The 20,076-nt window shown below is 41.2% G+C and overlaps 1 protein-coding gene across 10 annotated transcripts in view; it reads left to right on the forward strand.

The window, feature by feature from the left end:
• The window catches only part of dmd (dystrophin), a 1,939,431-nt gene that overhangs the window by 602,570 nt on the left and 1,316,785 nt on the right, over positions 1-20,076 (forward strand). The gene's annotated exons all lie outside the window — the stretch shown is intronic.

Below are 20,076 nucleotides of genomic sequence, written 5' to 3' on the forward strand. Positions count from 1 at the left end.
AGTAAATGGACTTGGCTACATCACTTGAATAACCATGGACTGTTGCCTTATTCCAATACAAGTGCATGCTAGATCTGAATATATATCTGTATATATTGTCAAAATATATACAGTTAGTTGTAAGTTTGACCTCTTGCTATATGAGATGTATTGATGATCTTGGCTTTGTAAAGGAACTTGAAGGAAAAGTATTTCTTTTATAGATTGTGACAACAGTAACATTTGACATTGATTGGAATGGAAGGGCATCAACTTGAAGAGCCAATGTATGTATTAGAAAGACATAGTAGAAGTTGCAACACATTTCCTACAAAGTCACTTGCTTGTACTTCTGATCCTAGATCTAGCCTCTCGGCTTGGCCTGGAGATCTGTGGACCAGTTTCTTTGCTGTCTTTATGTAGGTCCAAAATGTGGTTCAGTGATTAAAGCATTTGCAATTAACAGAGCTTTATAGGACAGGTCAAAAAATAAAACTAAAAGCATGGATTTTAATGAGGTGTTCCCACACATCAACAAGCAATCTTGCTTGTGCAAAGAGAAAACTATCAACTACATCCTATCTTGTGCTGCCAGAACTTGAAATATTGAACTGAAGCTTTCTCATCACACCCTCCAATGGAATGTGGGAAAAAGTCTGCACTGACTATGATGCAAATGTAAATTAATCTGATCTACCTGCATGTGGGCTTTATCCCTCCATAGTCTGCCTCTCATATGTCTGTCTAAATGTCTGTTAACTGATAGTATCATACTAGCAGTATACTCCAGACATCCACCACTCTTTGTTTAAGAAAAAGAATCTGTCTTACAACTCCTCCAAGCTTACACCGCTACCCCAGCTGAAACTCCCAGCATTTGATATTTCCTCTTTGGGACTAATTACCCTTTCTGTGCCTGTCATAATTTTATATATTACTATCAGGTCATATTTAGCCTCAACCTCCGGTACTCCAAGGAAAAGAATCAAAATCTGTCCAACTTCTCCTTATAGCTAATATTCTCTAATTCTAGTGAACCTCTTTTGAGCTTTCATCAAGGGCTCTACATCCTCACTGTAATGTGCCCAGAAATGTGCACTGTACTTCAGGTATAACCTAAGAAAAGGTTTATACGGCAACATGGCTCATTTACTTTACACTATGACCGCTGAGGGCAAACATGCCGTAGACTGCCTTTACCACCATATCCTAGGTGCAACTCAAGTAACAGCAGTGCTCTCAATGGATACGATTAAATATTCCCATTTCAGCCTGATAAAGCTAAAAATCACAACTGCTTCCAAGGTCAGTACAGTCAACAAAGATATTTCAATGTGTTTAAACAAACTATTGCTGCTTAAGACTGATGGAAACAACGCCGATTGTGGTCAGAAGTGCCCACATAGGAAGCACAGGTGCAGAACAAGTGCTTTTAAAGAAAAGGGGTTTTAAACTCCTAATACTAAATATCTTGCTGGCAAACATGCAGTCTCTGACGAATAAAATTGATGATATCAGAACTAGGGTGGTGAATCAGAGGAACATTAGGACCGCATGTGTCCTTTGTTTCACGGAATCCTGGTTAACCCCTTCTGAACCGGATGCAGTGATTCAGATTGATGGGTTTACTATACACTGGCAGGACAGATCTATAGAGAAAAGCAGAGGTGGAGGAGTATACCCCATGATCAACTCTTCTTGGTGCACATGTACCCTTCAGGCTTGCCCAGTTCATGTTCGTCCAGGGGAATCAGCCTTCGGCCCCACCAAACTGGGTAATCACATTTGTGTGGACACGTACTCCCAGCTACAAACCCACAATGCTAAATATCAGACAGTACACCATATGCAATTAAATGATAGACTTTATGAATCTTAATCTGAATATAGGGTTAGTAATGAAAATAAACAAACCAAAAAAATGGGCCCAAATCACAGTCAAAATTGCATTGGAGCTCACTCAGTAGTCATTCTTCCACCATCAGTCTCCTCCGAATGTCGCCAACCTTTGGACCCTCAGATCGCAGTCCACTCCATCCGGTGGTCTACCAACTCTCTCCGCAGGCTTCTTCCCTCTTCATCTCTCCTCGACAAAGACAGCGAAAAACCCGGCTCCCAGACACAAGAAAGAACAACATTTCTCCCTTTGGCTAGCCACTGAATTCCAAAGTCCCATTATCTCTAGTCATGACCCAAACATTGCTGCTACAGAGAAACCATTACCTTAACAGTGGGTCATTACAGAGAAACCATTACATTAGCCTTAGCAGTGAAACCTTACACACAAATATATCAGTGCTGTCCCAATTCTGCTCACCAGACCTGGAATATCTAGCAGCTAAGAGCCATCCTTTTTACCTACCACGGGAATTCTCTTGGGTTATTTTGGTAGTGGTATACATTCCACCTCAGGCCAATGTCAGTCAGGCTTTAGATGATCTGAGTAATGGGATCAATATGCATGAAACAGCACATCCTAACGCCTTCACCATGGTTTTGGAAGATTTTAACTAGACCAGTCTGAAAAAAATCACTAAGCAATACCAGAGGAACGAACACACTGAACTATTGCTACACCATCATCAAGAATGCCTTCTGAGCTATTCCTTGCCCTCACTTCGGAAAGTCTGATCACCCCCTGAGTATAGGCAAGGACTGCAGCACCAGTAGTGAGGGCCAAGAAGGTAAGGACAAGGGAAGCACTGGAGCACCTACAGGACTGCTTTGAATCGGTGGACTGGACTGTATCCAGGGATTCATCTTCGAACCTGGATGAGTGTGCTGCAGTTGTTACCAACTTCATTAAAACCTGTGTGGATGAGTCTGTGCCTACAAAAACTTACTGTACATTCCCAAACCAAAAACCATGGATAAACCAGGAGGTATGTCATCTGAAAGTCTGGCAACCTAGGCCTGTACCAGAAAACCAGGTATGATTTGCAGACAGCTATTTCAAGGGTGAAGAGACAAATTTGAACGAGGTTGGATGCGACATCAGATGCATGGCAACGCTTGCTGGTCTGCAAGGCATTATTTCCCACAAAGCGAAACCCAATAGCATGAATGGCAGCGATGCTTCACCACTACCTTCTATGCATGCTTTGAAAGGGAGAACACAACTACAGCTGTAAAGATCCCTGCTGCACCTGATGACCCTGTGATCTCTGAATCAGAGTCCGATGTTAGGCTTTCTTTAAGGAGAGTGAACTCTCGCAAGGCATAGGGTCCAGATGGAGTACCTGGTAAGGCTCTGAAAACCTGTGCCAACCAACTAGCAGGAGTATTCAAAGACATTTTCAACTTCTCACGGCTATGGGCGGAAGCCCCCACTTGCTTCAAAAAGGCAACAATTATACCAGTGCCTAAGAAGAGTAATGTGGAGTGCCTTAACGACTGTGGCCCGGTAGCACTCACATCGACAGTGAAGAAATGTTTTGAGAGGTTGGTCATGATTAAACTGAACTCCTGCCTCAGCAAGGACCTGGACCCATTGCATTTTGCCTATCACCACAATAGGTCAATGGCAGATGCAATCTCAAATGGCTTTCCACACAGCTTTAGACCACTTGGACAACACAAACACCTATGTCAGGGTGCTGTTCATCGACTATAGCTCAGCATTTAATACCATCATTCCCACAATCCTGATTGAGAAGTTGCAGAACCTGGGCCTCTGTACTTCCCTCTGCAATTGGATCCTCAACTTCCTAACTAGAAGACCACAATCTGTGTGGATTGGTGATGATATATCCTCCTTAATAACAACCAATGCTGGCGCATCTCAGGAGTGTGTGCTTAGCCCACTGCTCTACTCTCTGTATACATATGGCTGTGTGGCTAGGCATAGCTCAAATACCATCTATAAATTTGCTGTTGATACAACCATTGTTGGTAGAATCTCAGGTGATGATGAGAGGGCATATAGGAGTGAGATATGCAACAACCTGGCACTTAATGTCAGTAAGACAAAAGAGCTGATTGTGGACTTCAGGAAGGGTAAGACAAAGGAACACATACCAATCCTCCTAGAGGGATCAGAAGTGGAGAGAGTGAGCAGTTTCAAGTTCCTGGGTGTGAAGATCTCTGAAGATCTAACCTGGTCTCAACATATCAATGTAGTTATAAAGAAAGCAAGACAGCGGCAGTACTTCATTTGGAGTTTGAAGAGATTTGGCATGTCAACAAATACACTCAAAAATGTCTACAGATATACAGTGGAGAACATTCTGACAGGTGGCATTACTATCTGGTATGGGCGGGATGTGGGTGGGGGGGTGGCTACTGCACAGGACTGAAAGAAGCTTCAGAGAGTTGCAGATCTAGACAGCTCAATTTTGGGTACTAGTCTGCAAAATACCCAGGATATCTTCAGGGGGTGGCGTCTCAGAAAGGCAGCATCCATTATTAAGGACCTCCAGCACCCAGAGCATGCCCTTTTCTCACTGTTACCATCAGGTACAGAAGCCAGAAGGCACACACTCAGCAAGTCAGGAACAGCTTCTTCCCATCTGCCATCCAATTTCTAAATGGACATTGAACCCTTGGACACTACCTCACTTTTTAAAAAATATACAGTATTTCTCTTTTTTGAATGTTTTTTAGTCTATTCAATATATATACACTAATTAATTTACTTATTTATTATTATAATTTTTATTTTATGTATTTTTTTCTTCTATATTATATATTACATTGAACTACTGCTACTAAGTTAACAAATTTCATGTCACATGCTGGTGCTAATAAACCAGATTCTGATTCTGATTCTGATATAAACCTATGCTTGCCGCCTTCAAGGAGTTCTGGATTTGCACTCCAAAATTCCTCTGTACATCAGAGCTTCTGAGGATCTTGCGACCTACTGTACAGTTTCCTGTCATACTTGGCTGGATTAAACTTCATTTGTATTTTATTTCACCAAATTTTCCAAGTGATTTATAATCTGTTGAATCCATTGACAGCCTTTCTTGTGATTACAACTGCATAATCTTTGTGACCAATTTCATGACATTGCAACAAATGAAATCTCTCAAAAAAAATGTTGGTTTTGAAAGCTAACACTATTGGCTGATGATTTGAACAGTATGATGACATAAGACACTAAATGGTTGCACTAAGTTATATGGACAACAATCATAGTATATAATATTAAACAAAGGAAAAGTACTACAAATGTTGGGAATCCAAACTACAAAGAAAAATGCTGGGAATACTCAGCAAGTCAGGCTGCATGAGAGGAGAAGAAAGCAGAGTTTATGTTTCAAATTAATTAATTTTTCCCAGCGTATTAGATAGTGATAAAACCTCCGACTTTGAAGTATTAATGAAATCAATCTTCATAATGAATTAAAGCTAAGAGAATAACTGATTTTATGACTGAATGATGTATTCTGGACCATTGGAACTTGAAAATAATTTAAACTGCAATAGGAAGCAATTAATTTTAGAGGTTCCTGTAGAAATGACAAAAAATATGAAGAATGGTTTAAAATACATTTGCATGAATGGGAAGAGCATAATATTGTACTTGGTGTGTTAAATCAACAGAAAACATTTGAAATCAGACAATCATTAAGCCAACTGGAGGTTGCCATTTGACCCAATACTTTTGAACTTTGTAGAACTGTCCTGCAGTTATATTCTCCTACTATTTGATTTAGCCATGTGAATTATTTTTCTTAACTGCTTGTTGCTTTCCCTGATTGATTCTGTTTTGACTACACTGACAATCAGTGAATTCCAGATAATGCTTACACTCTTCCAAAATAAGTATTTTCTTCACATGCTCCAAAATCTTCTGCTCTTCACTTTGACTCACTGGCTCATAGTTCAAAGTAAAATTTATTATCAGTGTAGATGCATGTGACCACATAAAACCCGAGATTCTTTTTCTTCCGGGTATAACCCGCAAATCTATAGTACAGTAACTGTAAACAGGATCAAGATCAAGAAAGAGCAAGAACATAGAAGACACCAAACTGTGCAAATGCAAATATAAATAAATAGCAGTAAATAATGAGAGCATAAAATAATAAGAAGAGTCCTTAAAGTGAGATCATTGGTTGTGGGAACACCAAAATAGAATGAGTGTAGCTATCTTCTTTTGTTCAGGAGCCTGATGGTCGTGGGATAGTAACTGTTCTTGAACCTGGTGGTGCGAATCCTGAGGCATTTGTCCCTTCTACCTGATGGCAGCAGCGAGAAAAAAGCATGGCCTGGGTGGTGAGGATCTTTGATGGATGCAGCTTTTCTGCGACAGTGTTTCACATAGATGTGGTCAATGGTTTGGAGGGTTTTACCCATGTTATACTGGGCTGAATTCACAAACTTTTGTAGGATTTTCCTCTCAAAGGCATTGGTGTTCCCATACCACCAACACAAGAGTGGCTATCTGAAATCTTAGTCATCAGCCCATTGGCATTTTTGCCAAACCATTATCACAAACAAGAGTCCCTGGTACTGATCCTTGCAGGACATCTTCACAACCAGTAATGAGATAAACAACCAAATAATCTAATTATGTTATTAATGTTGATGGAGAGTCATCAATGTTAGCACGGGGAGTGGCGAGAACAATTTCCTTCATGTTTGTGAAGCCTGTGATAATCTAATACAATCACAAGTAAACTCTTCTTGGGTTTCCAGCTGGATACAGGTATCGATTTTAACCAACATTTCTCTGCCAACTTCATCAGGGATAATGCCTGGGCATGTCTTGAACAATGGTATAATATCTCCATTGTCCGTACCTCCTGACTGGTTAGTTCTCATCCAATCATGTTTCCACTGTCCCACCTTTTTCACAACTGAATTCCAGTTCTTTCTTAGAGCTAATCCTTCATCTTTGTTAAAATTCTTTTCCTCTAGTTTTATTTCAGTCACTTCTTTCACCAGGCAATCCCAAAAGCTATTGATGTAGCACAGTAATTTTGTGCTGTCGAAGTCAATCCTATGGCCATTGTGAATACAATGTTCTGCTACCACTGATTTCTCTAAATAACCCAAACCGATACACCTCCTGTACTCCTTGTTGCGTGTTTCCACCTTGCGTCCCGTCTGGCCAATATACTGTGCTCCGTATTCACAGGAAATTCTGTAAGCGCCAAACGTCCTGAATCCTAGGTCATGTTTGACCTGCATAAGCTGTGATCTGAGCTTCCTTATGGGTTTGTGGATGGTATTAATGTGATATTTCTTCAGGATCCTGGCAATCCTTCTAGAAATCATGGAAAGATAGGGAAGACAGGCTGTAACAGCAGTTTCCTTCTTATTGTTAGGTGTTTCTAATATTGGCATGGTGGAAACCCGCATCAAGAAGCACAGGAGGTGTATCAGTTTGAGTTACCCGGAGAAATCGGCGGTAGCAGAACATTGCATTTGTAATGCCCTTTGGATTGACTTTGACGAAGCAAAACTACTGTGCCGTGCCAATGGCTTTTGGGACTACCTGGTGGAGGATGCTATTGAAATATAACTAGAGAAAAAGAATTATAACAAAGACAATGGTCTTGCACCAAGTAAGAACTGGAATTCGATTGTAAACAAGGTGGGACGGGGAAGCCTAATTGGATGAGGACTAACCAATTAGGAGGGATGGATGATGGGGGTATCTCAAGGCAACATATTGATGAAGATGGCAAAGTTTGTCATCAAAACATCAGTTAAAATCTATATCTGTACCCGGCTGGAAATCCGAAAAGAGTTTATTTGTCATATACACCAGGAAAGCACTGGATCCTCTAATAGAATCAGTTCCAAAGGCTCTCAGTTTACCAGCCTATCCCAAGGACCTCATCTTCCAGCACCTTTTTTAACCCTGTCACCATGGTGCTGCAATTGCAGCCCAGATTCCATCAACAATAATAACTGCATTACCAAGAAGCAGCATGCATAGTGGAGTGTGCATGATTGTAATGGCTATGCAGGATTCTTTTGCAAATCTGTACATCTTTCCATTTTACATTCATGACAGAGAGGGTGAAAAAAAAATACAGCCACCAGGAATTTACATAATCCAAGTGTTGAAATATTTATGTGTGCTTTCTCCAGTGGAGTGTTGATGCGTCTCCCTGTGATGATTCATAAAATATATTATTACATACTCATGAGGATCATCAAATATTTATTCTTGCCATGTTTGAGTGACTTGCTTTATTGAGTGAAGCTTAAACTCATATTTTGACCCTAATAGAGCCTCATGGGAGCAAATTATTTAAAATTTATAGATATTTGTTTATATACCTCTATTCCATGATATTTTATAGTTCATTCAGGACCTAGCAATCTACTGAACAACTAGAATTACCTTAAACATTTTGCTGTCTTTCTGTAAAGCTCTTGAAAATTAATAGTCTTGCACTTCTTAGAGATATAACAGTAAAATAAATGACTAATTCAGACTAATTTGATTCTACCACAGATATGTTGTGGCATATTGATATTTTCTTATTGCAGTGGATCACTTGAGACTACTTTTAAGGGCTGTTATCTTTAAGGACTTTGTTCTGGGATGTATAGAACTTTGACCTTAATTTTTGTTTATCAAGTTCTGCGTTTAATAATACTTTGAAATTTTCGTAATTAGTAGATTGAAACTGCTCTTTAATGTTCTTATCATCAATAGGTGTGCACCTGCCAATTTTCCATTGTTTTAAGGTCTTTTATTTGCTGTTTGAATTAACTTCCTCTCTTAGATCAACTATATAACTCTCTGCATTTAACCTTATTCCTTTGCCTTTCCTTCTATGACAATAGAGAGACTTTAAAATGTCAAACTCTTTACATCCCAACTACCACTAACTGATTTATCTGGTATTTTCTTCAAATTATTACACAGGTAACATGTTAGAATATGTGTACAGTGATTGTCTTTGTGAGTTCAAAATTCAAAGTGTGAACTCATGAACTCACGATGAAACATTACAATTTAATGATGTCAATGTTGAATGACCTGGCCACATTGTAGTGGATCCAAGTTTCAACTTGAGTCTGTAGTAGCTGATGAGGGAACCACCACAATCTGTCATGAATGCCTGTGACAGATGAGGGTCATTTCTGCACCACCCTTCTGGAGATGGTCTTGTGTTCAGGTTATGCAGACCTTTTCTCATGCTGTTATTCCATTCAATGTCCCCTGTGGGATATATTTGGTACAAATATATCTCACAGGCTGGAGGACTAATCCTGGTTCTGTGCAAAGTGAGAGAAGCATGCCATTTTGGGCACATTGTTTTTCCGTGTAAATGAGGTGCTAACCTACTTCACTTAAAAGGCAAGAGACATGAGTGTGAACAGTAGTTACATAGAGATATCCAACTCAGTATGGACCAGTATAGACGTAACCATTGAAGCAACTAAGAAAGTTCATTAGTGAGTGGTAGTGCACTGTTAGATATGCAAGTGGTATAGAGATTCCAAGAGCACAGTTATTCACAGCCACGACAAAACATAGTACCCGAGGATCACTCAACTTCATGCCTCGTTGAAGCTGAAAATCAGGGTTCATCCACGCTAGACTGGATAATTTTGAAAACACCGGTTTTGTGTAAAAACAATAGGCGTCCACACTAGGTGTTTTAAAAAAATATCTCTGTCCACATTGAAACAGATATTTCGGCGAATCTCCTCCTACTGCACATGTGCAGGCCACCTCTACCGAAAACAAGCAACATGCTTAGTATCGAATCTCGCTGTGAGAGATGGTGCGTGTTTGTTCAGTTACAGACTGGAAAATCTTAAACGACAGGCAGCAGTTGGCTCTCACCCAGGAGGACTTAAAACTATAAAACAAATACTGGAGTGTATGGAGGCAACCACCAGGGAGTTCACGGACAGTATGACCCAGCTGACGACAAACATTGAAAAACTGACGAACTCAGTATTATCTTGTATTTCCATACAATGTTACATTAGGCTGTTACACATCTATTGTCAGAGAATTACTTGCATAAATAAGTAAACCACCTTCATACAAGCAAGGACAGAAAACAGGGCAAAGTGAGTATACTTATTTATTCAGTAAGTTATGGGTCAAAGTATTTGGTGAGTACATTTCTAACTCTTCTGGCTTCAGTCTTGTTGCCATCTGTTCTGAAATTATTAGGTTGCATTCAAGAAAACAATGAAATGGCATGCTGCATCTGTCATGACAGCATTTTCAGATTTCTCCAGTTACCCCATCCACACTGATCTGCCTAAGTGGTGTTTTCAAAATTACACATCCTGGAGAGCGTTTCTAAAAAGCTCCAGTTTCGGGGGATGAAAACACCATTTTAGTGCGGATGGAGGGTAAAAACAAAGAGAAAAAGCTTCGGTTACAGATTTATCCGGTGTAGTGTAGACGTAGCCTTGATGTGGCATAGTTGAATTCCAGATGAGAGTGACTGCCCAGGATGACAAGCAACATTTGACTGAGAAGACATCAAGGAACCCTGGTAAAACATGTCAGTGATTGATGTCCCACAAAAGATGATGCTGTGATTATTGGATATCAGTCTTCTCACCTTGCTATAGGAAGGAGTCACTCAGATGAATTTCCAAGGTTCAGCCATTTTGAACTTGAACGGTAACTAAATGCTTTCTGTTCTGAGGACCTAAATAAAAATACTTGCTGATGAATGTAGTGTGCTCAACTTTATTGCAAATCCTCAAAATTAAACAGATTGTTCCTACAGGGATTAAGACCTGGATAATGTCCAGGCGTGGAGTAGGAAGACGCATACTACATATACTTCCACTGACTACCTCTCTCTCAAGACTGTGAGAAAAATATGAGACCTGAGAGCAGAATGGTAGTTGTAAGCTATCAAGACCTTCAATCCTGTTTCACCATTCATAGGATCATAGCTCATCTTCAGCCTTGGCATTCTACAGCATTATCTTCCTGTCCCTTCGTCCCCTTAGCATTCATAAATTTATTGATTGAATGAGCACAAACAATGGCTCTACAGTCTTCTGGGAAATTTTTCTTCATGTTACGAACCCCGTAACTGGGTCATTTATCAGCAAAGATAGAGAGGTCCGTTGAAGTCTGATGGTACTATTTTAACAGTATTTATTGATAAAAATACACAAAATAATATCAATGTAAACATACAGATAATATACGTCATCAATACTGAATCTAAAAGCGTGGGTATAAAAATAATCAATAAGAAATAGCTCTATCGTTGTCTAGGGGTTAATGTATTGTCGGATGGAAATATAAAAGTCACTTTTAGTTTGTTCAAGCTGCAGCGTTTTGGTTTGAGAGAAAGACGGGTTAAAACTTGCCCAATCCTTTTATGATGTCAACCCTTCGAGAGTCGTTGGGAGTTGGGTTCCCCGTTGTTAGCTAAAAGCCGTTCTCCTGTGGTAAAAGCCACCGGTTCCAGGGCAAATGGAAGCCCCCGGCTTCCGCTATTACAGGATCGCTAGTGTTTCTTCTGATGCGTCTGAGGGGCTGTTCCCACAGACCCTCCTTTATCCTGACTCACAGGGTCTCAGATGTCAACCAGGTTGGGATGATGCAATCCCTCCCTCACCCAGCCCACTTTGCCTGAGGGCTTCCACGTAGCACAGTATTGTAATACACAAGTCCGACTCCAAGAGACAATGGCCGTTTTCCGTAGCTTTATATTGCCGGGGGGGGGGGGGGGTCAAGACATTCCGCACGTCTCTCATTTCCTGGGTCTCCTAACCCAAATCAATAGCAATCCTGCGATTCTCAAAAAGGAGGGGGCTGCAGGCTTAACACACCTTTTCTTCAACGCGTTTTCACCAGCGGTGAAAACGAAGTAGTACAGAGACTTACAGGATTTTAGAATCTAACACAATACAAAAGCTTTTCCTTTTCACTACAGAGTAATACAGTTATACATTCAATTCAGCATCTAAACAGTTAACGATTACGGGGTCACTTCTTTTAATATCTTAGCATCTTGTACCTTACTAAAGTCTTGTAGGATCAGATTTCAATTTAATAACCACCTATTTTTATTTCTTTCCTTCAGCGAACAAAAACTAAGGAGTTGTGATCTTAGCTTACGGGTATCTACAAAAGTTCATGCAAATACTAATCTTTCTGTTGCTTTCAAACTTAACAGGCAGGCTTCCATGGGGTTGTCTTTATTATTTGCATGCTTTGTCGAAATCCCGTAAAACTGGCTTTTGCTATTTAAAAATGGAGTCCCCATTAACCCTCGCCTCTTTTCCGGTTAATCCCCACGTGGGGAGCTTGGGTACCCTGGCGAAATAGGCTTTCGCCTGCTTCTTTCATAAGAGTTATTTTATCAACACTGTGTCCCAAACTTAGACCATCTTCTGAATTTCCACCCAATTCTTTAATTTTACACAGGTTGCTAGCCCTCTCTTCAGGACCCTTCAGGCTATTAGTTTTCAGTTCGAACTCTTTGTTCAAGCAGCATTTCAAATTCTGCCTTTTCACACCACACTCTGGAATAACAATAGCATGGCCCCCCCCCCCCCATCATCTTCGAACTCAATCTGTAAGCAATCCGCAGGCTTTAAATTTTCTTCATTCAATTTGGGAACTACATATTTCCCGTTTCCTTCAATAATAATATTCATCTCCCCACTTTTGATCTCCGCATTAACTTTTAACACACCGTCCAGCACAAACACCGGGGAACTCTCACTTCCCACTATTACCAAGGTTAACCCCTTCTTCACTGAACCAGGTCTCTCTGACCCACAAGGACGGCCGTCCCTTTCAACTGAATCAAATACCTCAGACTTTTTCTGAGCTCCATTACTAGGTTCAGTACCACATGCACCCACATCGTGGACACACTGAAACAGGACATTTGCCTCTTTCAGGCTTTCAATACCCGTACCCGGTCCAAATTCTAAATTCCCCTGATTCTCCCAGCTACTCTCTGGGCAACTCCCTTCCAGAGTAAACTCAGCCCCGCGGGCTGAAACAACCTCATCTGCCAACCCAGCAGACTTCTTCAAGGTAAGGGCACCCTGTTCATCTAGGACTGCCCTCATTTCATTATCCGGAACACCTTTAGAATTTTCAACTTCTTCAAACAGTTCTGCCAAACCAGACAGATCATCCATGTCCAACCCTGGACCTCTTAACAGCTCTATCTGTTCCTCATCTTTATTTTCTGCCTCTAGAACTTTTCTCCTCGCGAAGGGCAGGTCTACCTCCTCTCCCTTACCCTCTTTCACTTTACTACTCTTTGTTTTACCACCCTCTAAACCCTCATGGTACGGGGTTGGTAAAAACGTCTCGGCCAAATCGAAACTGGCCAGATTTAAACTGCTCTCATTCTCAGCTGCCTCTCTCGACATGCTGCGAGAGATCGCGCATGCGGGATAGATCTTGGAATCTAGGGGCGGGGCCGCAACACTCACCGGCCGGCTTGTCATCGTCATTGCTGCCCAAACCTTACCACCGGCTAAATCGTTACCAAGAAGGACGTCCGCGTCAGTTCTCGGGAATTCTGATCGCACCACTATTTCAACTGGTCCAGACACCAGCTCACAATTCATAATGACCCTATGTAAGGGCACCCTTTCCGTCCCTTTGCTTATTCCTTTCACAGCTACCATTCTCGTCTTGTGACCAAAATCTAGTACCTTACTGCTCATCAACGATAGCTCAGCCCCCGTATCTCTCCAGATCCGTACTGGAACTGGTGTGTCTCCCTCCCTCACAGACACAGTTCCGTTTGACATACAAGTCTCAGACCCTTCTCGTACTCTGTCTACCCGGGGCTCTCTTGTCAATTTACTGATTACCATGGCACATCCGATAGTGACTGCTGCTTTCCCTTTTCCTGTCTCTTTCCTCGGAGCAAAGCACCTAGATGCAATATGCCCCCCCTTTCCAGAATTAAAACAGGTCAAGCCCGGAAATCTCTGGCCGTCTGGCCTTTCCCCCTCAACCTTACCACTAGCTCCCGGAGGGACCTCTGCCTCAGCCGGTGGGCTTTCTCGATTGTTCCCACGGCCTCTCTGGGAACTTTTATTCGAGGAAAACTTTGTCTTGTGGGTTAGGGCATATTCATCTGCGAACCTAGCAAATTCTGAGATGGACTTATTCAGCTTCTCATTCAAATACATCCAGATATCCTCTGAAACACAAACTTTAAATTCCTCAGTCAGAATTAACTCCCTGAGATGCCAATAATCCTCCTCCACTATCTCTGCTGTGCACCAACGGTCCAAGAGCACACCCTTCTCATAGGCAAACTCGGTATACGTCTGATTCCACCCTTTCTTTAAAGTTCTGAACTTTTGTCTATATGCTTCAGGTACTAGCTCATAACTCCAGAGAATGGCCGCCTTTACTTTGTCATAACTTTCCTCCTCTTCCTCCTCCATGGACAACGCCGTATATGCCCGCTGTGCCTTCCCTTTTAACACACTTTGTAACAGCGCCACCCACTGATCTCTGGGCCACTTCTGATTCACTGCCACCTTTTCAAAAAGCAAGAAATAACTATGAACATCCGTCTCCTCGAACGGAGGTACTAACCTCAACTCTCGACTAACATTAAACCACTCCTCTTGGTCTGACCCTTGATCTCTTTGCCCTTGCCTTAACTTCTCCATCTCCAAGTCATGTTTCCTTTGTTTCTCTGCCTCCCCACACTCTCTCTCTTTCTCGGCTCTCTCTCTCTCTTTCTCAGCTGCTTCCAGCTGTTTTAACTGAATTTCTTGCTCTCTTTGTTTCTCAGCTCTCTCTCTCTCTTTCTCAGCTGCTTCCAGCTGTTTTAACTGAATTTCATGCTCTCTTTGTTTCTCCCTCTCAGCTCTTTCCTGCTCCCGTTTCACCTCTAACTCCTTTAGCTGGATCGCATGCTGTCTCTCTCTCTCTCGGCTCTTTCATTCTCCTTCTCAGCTGCTTCCAGCTGCTTTACCTTATTTGCATGTTCCAACCTTAATTTCTCCAACTCTAACTGAGCCGTCCCACTAGCTGGTACCTTTTCAGAAATATTTTCCAATACCTCAGCTGCAAACACATTCTTCCCAATATAATACTGAGTTATTGCCCTTCGCACCTCCCGCTTTTTCATTGACAACCTCACCTCTGCGAGGCTTAACCCCTTCGCCAAATTTATCAAGTCTGATTTGGCAGCCGCCTCTCGCGCCTCCAGAGTCGGGTTTTCTATAAATTCACCCACGTCCATCTGTCCTGGTTTCCCGTCTGGCTACCCACGTAACCAGATCCAAGTTTGGACTTACAAGCCCGATTTACTGGCCCTCCAATTTGGTATCAAATCCCGAGACGAGAATCCCAAGTTGTTATGAACCCCGTAACTGGGTTGCTTACCAGCAAAGATAGAGAGGTCCGTTGAAGTCTGATGGTACTAATTTAACAGTATTTATTGATAAAAATACACAAAATAATATCAATGTAAACATATAGATAATATACGTCATCAATACTATATCTAAAAGCACAAGTATAATAATAATCAATAAGAAATAGCTCTATCATTGTCTAGGGGATAATGTATTGTCTGATGGAAATATAAAAGTCATTGTTAGTTCGTTCAAGCTGCAGCGTTTTGGTTTGAGAGAAAGACGGGTTAAAACTTGCCCAGTCCTTTTATGATGTCAACCCTTCGAGAGTCGTTGGGAGTTGGGTTCCCCGTTGTTATCTAAAAGCCATTCTCCTGTGGTAAAAGCCACCGGTTCCGGGGCAAATGGAACCGAACGCACGTGGCCTCCTCCCACCGGCTTCCGCTATTACGGGATTACGGGATCGCTAGCGTTTCTTCTGGTGCGGCTGAGGGGCTGTTCCCACAGACCCTCTTTTATCCTGACTCACAGGGTCTCAGATGTCAACCAGGTTGGGGTGATGCAATCCCTCCCCCAACCAGCCCACTTTGCCTGAGTGCTTCCACGTAGCACAGTATTGTAATACACAAGTTTGTCTACAAGAGACAATGGCCGTTTCCCGTAGCTTTATATCGCCGGGGGGGGGGGGGGTGGTCAAGACATTCCGCACGTCTCTCTCTCATTTCCTGGGTCTCCTGACCCAAATCAATAGCGATCCTGCGATTCTCAAAAAGGAGGGGGCTGCAGGCGTAACATTCATCACAGTCATAAATGAACATCTCCTCATTCTGAAACTCTGCCACTTTTCCTTGATTTGCCTGCCAGGGGAGGTATCCTCCCTGAAGCTCTTTAAGGATTTTTTTCCAGTTTTGATTAAATCTAATATTATTCTTTAGAAACTTCTCCGAATACAGTTCTAGAATACTTAATTTCTCCTCCTACGGCTAGCCTGATGACCCAGGAACCAGGCAATGAATCAGTGCTATGTTCCCTCTTTGGGAAATGCATCCTCCCCTAGGGAGACCAATTCACAGTGCTTCAGATGAGTTCTCTATAAAAAGTGTTTTTTTTCTCACTGCTGCATCAGGTAAAAGATACACTAGGTTCAAGAACCATAACTACCCCTCAACAATCAAGCTCTAGTGCAAAAGGGGTTAACTATGCTCATTTAAGAACTCTGTTATATTGTTATTTCATGCTCATTATTTATTGCTATTTACTTATATCTGCATTTGCATGGTTTGTTGGCAGTTGTAGTTCTTGATCTTTACAGTTTACAGTTACTGTTCTACATGCCTGCTGAAAAAGGATCTTATGGTCATATGTGGGGACACATATGTTCTCTGATAAAAATTTTACTTTGAACATTGAACTTTGAACTGACATTGCTGCATGTTTTCTCCAGCATTTTCTTTTTCTGCCTGGCAGACAGTGAAGAGTCTTTGGTTATCAGGTTGTGAGTCACCAGTTGCAGCAGACCCATCTTTTGACCTGCCCTTGTAGCCACAATACATACATACACTCATGATCTGGCTAAGTTTCTGACCAGTGCTGACCCCTGGATTTTAATGTGGGGAATTCAGTAATGTTGATGGCTTGAACCAAAACTGTAATGAGAACTAAAACCTGGTCATCCCTGCAGAGCTCAAGCTGGGCATTAGTGAATTAGTGGCAGTTGAACACATTATCAGTGTCACCTTCCAACACAATAGTACAGCAATTGCTTTGCTAGTTTGCCATTCTATCTTTCCTTGCGCTCTTCTGTCTGGTTGTTTTTCACTTTGAGAAAAAAACTCTTTCTTGAATCCAAGGTATGTGAGCTTACAACTGTCAAGATTAAACTTTTTTTTGTAGTTTTGCCTACCCAACTCATGAGTCCCTTTTCAGCTTGAAGAGGAATAGGTGAGATGTTGCTTGTGCTGCCCATACTTTAAATTTAAAAAAACGCACAGGAAACATCTTTCCCACTACCCAGTCTTCACTGTTTGCAACTACCTACTAGACGACCCATTTCTCACATTACAATCTATTCCACTCAGACAAATTTCCATCAGTATTCAAATGCATTTCGGACCCCTAAAGTACATACCTGTTCTCAATCACTCTAACTGCTAAGTAAAATTAAATTCTACCACTCCAAACGATCAGACATGAATTTTCATAAAGCCTCACTGCACTGTTACATTTGATTCCATTAAACATTCCCTTTTCTCCCTTAAGCGCTCTGAATGGCAGTTTGCCTCCTCTGCACCCATTTCCATTTGCGAATTGTTCCCTTAAAACTACTTGCTCTTCCCACAGTTCGGATGCAACATATTCTTTAGGAGACAATGTACACACAACTTACCTCTTACACTTGCAACTTAGCCTTGAATGTCTTAATTTTTCTTTCACGCTGAGCCTGATCACCCTTCAATTCATTTTTCTCTGTTGTATTCCTCTGCAGTGTCTAAAAGGCAGCTGTTATGTCTTCATTAATCTGTCCTGCATACTTGGCCCTTGAGCATTACTTGTCAACTTCACAAGCGTCAAACCAATCTTCATTATTAGCACACTGGCTCTCAAGGCATTGCACCTTGTTAGGCTCTCTTTCCTCAGCTTTCTTTTCCTCTCCCTCCTGTTTACACCGGCTTCCCTACCTCCTAATGAATCATGCGTTCAGTGTTTGTTTGCTCTTTTTTTAAACTTGTTTTTGATATGCTAATATCCAGAAGGCTTTAATTAATCCTGGCTGACATCTGGACTCCTGTGTGCACTGGTATTTTTTACAGCAGATAATCCCCATCTATAGTAACTGCCAATCAACTCTCTAAGAGGCAACTTCCCTGTCACATACATGGTGAGTTCACCCATCATTTATTCAGTCCTTGAACAAACACCAGCACTTGATAAGAAGCTAGTTTTAGCTACTGGTCAACCCACCAGATTTCAAGTTGCATGTGTGTGGAGTATTCAACTTGAGGCCCATTTTATAGAAATTGAAGCTACATGAAGAAATAAATGTGGAGAATGTATAAGTTTTTACCACTTAAATCAACAATAAATTTTTAAAGAACGGCAAAACTATCAGAAAGACTTAAGCAGTTAATCTCTTTGCAAATGATCATATGTAGAAAACTTAAAAGATCTTAAGCAAAAATACTCAAGCATTTGAAACCAACAGGATGACAGTTAGTTTTGACCGGGGCATTGGGATTGAATTTGCAATTGAACAAAGATGTCCTGCTCAGCTGATAAGCCTCAGTTGCTGTTACTCAGCAACTTTTATATACTGTAAAATTAATTGGTCCCATTATAACACTTTTCCACTTGGAAGAGCTCATTGTTGAAATAGTTTTATTTTCTTTTGATTCTTCAGCACATTCCTCCCAAGGCCAAATCATCTGATGAAGGAATCGCCTGGGTCCTCACCAAAGTCAACTCTCTCTTTTTCTTATCCCTCTCTCTTTATCTGTACAAAAACAACTAGTGAAGTACAGCACCAGTCAGCAGCATAAATTATATAACCCTTTTCTGTGCATGCTGGTCCAAAAATGTGGTCAACTTTTGTGACTACGTGGATTATGACATTATTTTGCAGCCATTAACGCTGGTCTCAACACTTTGCCCAAGACTCTCCCAAGCTGATACTAAGCTTTTTAATTCCTTCTATAAACTGTATTCGGTCATTTTCAAAGTAGCTATTCTAATATTTGAGTGTAAATGGCTTAGCAGTAAGAGCCAGCTGTCGGCTAGCCTCATTGGCACCTCAAGCTGAAGGTAACTGCATTGGGTTTTCAGAGCACAATAAAGGTACCTGGATGCCACCCAGACAAGGGATTGGGGAAAATTTCCTTGCATTAGCTGCTGGTGTTGGTCAATTGCTGAGTTTGAGCCTGGGTCTCAGAAGCTATCACAAATGAATTGTCTATTTTTCATTGAGGTGAGTTCATTCGCCCTTGTGGCACTATATGGAAATTTATAATTGACTCAATTGCCAGGCCTATCATAAGTAACTCACAACTGAACTTCAAAACAAAGCATGACCCTGCTGCTGCTTCTGGGCATTGCAGTGGGATATCAACAAGTAACTGAATAAGCATAAAATCTCTCAAAATCCCACCTGTACTCCAGATCCAGTCGCTTTTTGTTATTCCCTGGTTTAGCTTTGATCTGATTAACAGAACTACATTTATATATGCTTACTCACAGAACTTACTTCAATTAAAAAGCGTTTTGCTCTGAACGAGGTTTTTAGTAAGCATTCAGTTCAACTGTTCACAGCTTAATTGACCTTGATTTTCTAAGCAGGTGATCTTGTGGATTGGTATGCCATTTAAAATGATGCAGCCATTGACAGTTCAGTAAGTGTCACAAAGCAGCAACGTTATGGAAGACTGCTGCAATACATGTTTACAGATGTAACTTAAGTAGTCAGTGCCCATTTAACTGCTGCTTCTATGTCTGAGAGTGAAGTAAAGTTGCAAGAAAGCACATTCAGAATGAATTTTCAAGACATGATTGAAGATTACTTGTAAAAGTATTTCTTGTTCCAGTGGAATGAGCCATCTCTAATTTATTTCTGCTCAGATTTAGAACTGAAGTCTTATTGCTTGATGTATTGTAATTTACCTGGTAAAATTTGAACGAAATAGCACAGGTTTTCTTGAACAATTAATGAATTATCCTATATTAAGAAACAATTCTGAAAATTAAATTGAACCAGGAAGGCAGAAGATAATCTCAGCCTACTCAGTCTATCTTATCACTTAAACCCTCCAGTCCAAGCAATGTCCTGAATCTTTTCTGCACCATCTTGAG

The sequence above is a fragment of the Hypanus sabinus genome, chromosome 4 (genome assembly GCF_030144855.1).
Source record: "Hypanus sabinus isolate sHypSab1 chromosome 4, sHypSab1.hap1, whole genome shotgun sequence".
NCBI lineage: Eukaryota > Metazoa > Chordata > Chondrichthyes > Myliobatiformes > Dasyatidae > Hypanus > Hypanus sabinus.